Here is a 4,436-nt window from a genome sequence, read left to right as displayed (position 1 = left end):
CATGTTATCTCATTCGAGCTGGACTACTTCCAAGACAGATTTGTTTGTTCTCTGGGAAGCCCACTTACAAGCAAGTATTGTTAAGTCCTTTTATTCCTTTGAAATGACTGGGTGCCAGGTTGGGAGGCTTAGAGGCTGGAAGGCTGAGGTACAGATGGACTCTTGATTTCTAGGTCACTAGCAGCCTGCAGATATGATTTGGAAGATTGGTGCTAGCAACATTGGGTCTGACACAACCTAGTTACTGTTACCTCTTGGTATGTCATAGGATTGCTTAAAGATATAATGTGCTATGTTCCTGCTTCTTCCTTTACAACATTGAGGAAATATACCACAGCAAACGTGAAACCAAAACTGTGGTGAAACATATTGCAGAAGAAGTAGGAAACATTGCAAGGAGGGCTGATGGAGGTTGTTGCAAGTTTGAGAGTTAAGAGGACAATTAGGCTCTTATCAGTAGCCAGAGAAAAGGGAAGGATTGCTTTAAGTTAGTTTGTTCTGGAGGAATAATAAGAAGTCACACAATTTGATGAGTGGAGGGAGGGGTGGGTAAAAGAAATGGGAAAGATCTGGTGTGGGAAAACCATGTATATAAACTTTCTAAGTAAACCAGTATGAAAGAAAAATTTCCTTAAAAAAGTAAGTATAAGGTGTGAAAGTGTTATCATTAACATTCCATGAGGAGATGGAATGAATAAATATATGAGACAGGATTTGCATTTTAATACTTATGACAGATGACAAGTAATTTTCATTCACTTGTAAAATGGAGATAATACTTAGCTTTATAAAATTTTTATAAGCCTCAGGTGAATATAAAAACTAATATATTCTAGTGTTCAAAGAATGATCATCTTTATTATGATTATGTAGAGTTCTTTAAGAAATGGTTTGGAAAGACCTTTAACAGCAAAGACAAGGTCTTAAAAACACAAGAACTTATGTTCCACTTGAATATTTGGAACTTGCAATGTAGACAGAACATTTTGACAGTGTGTTGTTTTGGCTATTGAATACTAAGTTAAAAAAGTAAGATATTCTCCTAAATTGATATAATGACTGATGTTAAAAATGGTCAAATTCCCCTTCCCCCCATTCTTAGCTGATACTCCTGAATGTCATGCAAAAATGACTAGAACAGTACATAGATAGGGAGCTGCCAGAAGTTTAAGCAGGATTCAGAAGAGGCTGTGACACCATATATATAATTGCTGATGTCAGATGGATCCTAGCTGAAAGTAAAGAATGTTGTTGTTTTTATGTGCCACTGAGTTGCTTGCAACTCACAGTGACCCTATGTACAATAGCCCTGAACCCTGTTCTATCCTGTGCCAACTTTATTATCTCTGACACACCTACACTCATTATTCCAGTCACTGAATCGATCTATCTCTTCAAAGGTCTTCTTCTCTTTCTCTGTCCCTCCATACTTCCAAGCATGGTGTCCCTCTCCAAGGATTGATTCCTCCTTGCAACATGACCAAAGTATGTCAGATGAAGCCTCAGAATTTTTGCCTCCAAGGAGCAGCCTGGTTTCACCCTGTTTAGGATGAACCTGTTCATTCTCCTAGCAGTCCATGGTATAGTCAATATTCCAACACCACAGCTCAAAGGCATCAATTCTCCTTCTATCATCTCTAGTTATTGTCCAGCTTTCTGATGCATAGCAAGTAATTGCAAAGACTATGGCCTGGATCAAGTGCACCTTAGTTTCCAGACTGATTTCATTCCTTTTCAGTACTCTGGAGAGGGCCCTGACTGCAGATTTTCCCAGCGCAATTCATCTTTTGATTTCCTGGCTGCTGGTACCAAGAGTTTTCATTTTGGAGCTCTTAATCTCGTCCCCATCTATCCTAATGCTACCAATCAGCCCAGTGGTAACAATCTTTGTTTTCTTGATGTTGAGCTTCAGTCCATATTGAGAGCTGCATAAACACAGGTTATTGATGAGTCTCTGTCTGATTCTGATGCAGCACTCCACTTCATACAATCTCGGATACAAAATTAACACTCTTGGTACCAGAAGTCAGGAAATAGGAGATGCATTGCAGTGGGAAAATCTGCAGTTAAGGACCTCTCCAAATTATTGAGGAGTAATGATGTCAGTTTGAGGACTAAGGTGAGTCTGGTTCAGGACATGGTCTTTCTCATTGCTTGCTATGACATTTTCTGGACAATGAATAAGGATGACAAAAAAAGAATTGATGCCTTTGAGCTGTGGTATTGGAGAAGAGCACTGAACATCCCAGGGAAAACCAAGAGAACAAACAGATATGTCTTGAAGAGGGTGTAGCTGGAGGGTCCTTTGGAGGCAGTAATGATAAGGCATGTTGCTAGGAGGGGCTATTCCTTGGAGATGATGCTGGGAAGGGTAGAAGTTTGGCCAAGGAGAGGAAGATATCCTCACTAGGTGGATTGATGTGGTGACTGCTGTAGTGGGCTCTTGTGTGTCAGGTAGTGTGAGGATGGTGCAGGATAGAGGAGGGTTCAGATCTTTTGTTCCCAGTACTGCTATGAGTTTTACTTTACTCAACAGCACTTAACAACAACGGTATTTTTAGCTGATAAATATGATCCCTCTTAGCAATCACCTGGACCCACTGGAGTGGAGGCATACAATCATGAACAGATGTGTTGAGCTTGGGCATTTTCTTCTAGCACCATCCGCCTAGCAGGCACAGATGTACAGATATGCAAAAAAAGGCTTCTGGCTTGAGGAGCAGGGAGTCATGAGGACTTATGGCTTATCGTCTTGACCCCATGTTGGAGACTAAGGCAGAGTGAAGGGACCAAATTGTCTGGAATGCAGGGAGAAGTGTGGACTCCTGAGCTTGCCGCTGATGTCCACTTGGATTAGTTACAGATGGCTGAGGATGAGTGGACCAGAAGCCAACCATATGAAGAGAAGATGATCCGTGCTGTTAGCTTGCACATCCATGATGTGTTACTGTGATCTGATGGCATGCTCTGGGCTGGACTTTACGTGTGGCTACAGATACTCGAAGTTTCCAGACTGAACAGAAGGTTCTTCAGCAAAAGGGACAAACTCATTCTCTCAGAGTACTAGTTTGATAAGAATGAGTGAATCAGAAATTGGCTCTCTAAAATGGGAATATTAAGATATGAGGCATGAAGTAGCTGGCTTACACTCTTTCACTAATGTTGTTATTAGAAAGATGATTGTAAGTGGGAAAAATTCCCACAATATAAAAGACAAAATACAATGTAAATGAAAGCTTGGATAGAATTTAATAATATACATACATGAAACACAATGTGCATGAATAATTGTATGCAAGCCAATAAAAATAGTAAACTGAAAGATAGTATTTAAACATTTTTTCTCATGAGTCTTGAAAATGTTGATCATATTTAGTTACAAACAAAATCATATTTACACCCAGAGGTATGAGGTTTGAATCCACTAGAAGCTCTGTTGGAGAAGGTGGGACAATCTCCTTCTGTACCAGTCAGATCTGATTTGATGGTACACACACACACACACACGAATATAAAATAAATAAATAAAAGAAAAGAAAAGAAATAAAACAAAAGTGATGTTTACAGGTATCAAGAGTTAGAATTTCAACATATTTTTCAAGGTGACAGGATTTAATCCATAGTCTTACAGATAACAACACAGGAAGCACCTTGGGAACGAGAGAGAGAGCGAGTGGACATCAAAGCTTGTATCTTGCCTTTCAGGAAAATGGCAGACAGTTTTTGCTTAATGATGCATGTCTGGGCCTGGAAACCCTTCAATGAGGCCTGGTGCATGGGAAAATCAGCCTGCAGGGTCAGGAAGTTACCCAGGAGCTGCCTATCCTGGGGCCTACCCTGGGCAGGCACCTCCTGGCACCTACCCTGGCCAGGCACTTCCAGGGGCTGTCTACCCTGGCCCACCTGTACCTGGAGCCTACCCAGAACACCCAAGCAGACCTGGGACCTACCCACCTTCTGGACAGCAAAGTGCTCCTGGGCCCTACCCTGCTGCTGTTCCCTTTGATCCCCTGGAAGAACCACTGACTGTGCTTTAGGACCTGCCTTTTCCAGGAGGAATTGTGCCTCGGTTGCTGATAACAATTCTGGTCACAGTAAAACCCAATGCAAAGAGAATTGCTTTAGATTTCAAGAGAGGAAATGATGTTGCCTTCCACTTAACCCAGGCTTCGATGAGGACAATAAGAGTCATTGTTTGCAATGTAAAGTAGGACAACATCTGGAGAAAGGAAGGAAGACAGAGTGCTTTCCCGTTTGAAAGTGGTGAACCATTCAAAATACAAGTACTGGCTGAGGCTTACCACTTCAAGGTTGCAGTTCAATGATGCTCATTTGGTGCAGTACAATCATTGGATGAAAAAAATCTCAAACAAATCAACAAATTGAAAATTTCTGGTGATACAGACCTTATCAGTGCTTCACATGCTATGGTATAA

The 4,436-nt window shown here is 41.1% G+C and overlaps 1 pseudogene; it reads left to right on the top strand.

Moving 5' to 3' along the window:
• The first annotated feature begins 3,709 nt into the window (after positions 1–3,709).
• On the top strand, positions 3,710–4,436 carry LOC102870665 (annotated as a pseudogene).

This window comes from Elephantulus edwardii, unplaced genomic scaffold, assembly GCF_000299155.1.
Source record: "Elephantulus edwardii isolate Elephantulus edwardi_28Jun2011 unplaced genomic scaffold, EleEdw1.0 scaffold00056, whole genome shotgun sequence".
In the NCBI taxonomy this organism is placed as follows: domain Eukaryota; kingdom Metazoa; phylum Chordata; class Mammalia; order Macroscelidea; family Macroscelididae; genus Elephantulus; species Elephantulus edwardii.
This window is presented reverse-complemented; position numbering and strand designations above follow the sequence as displayed.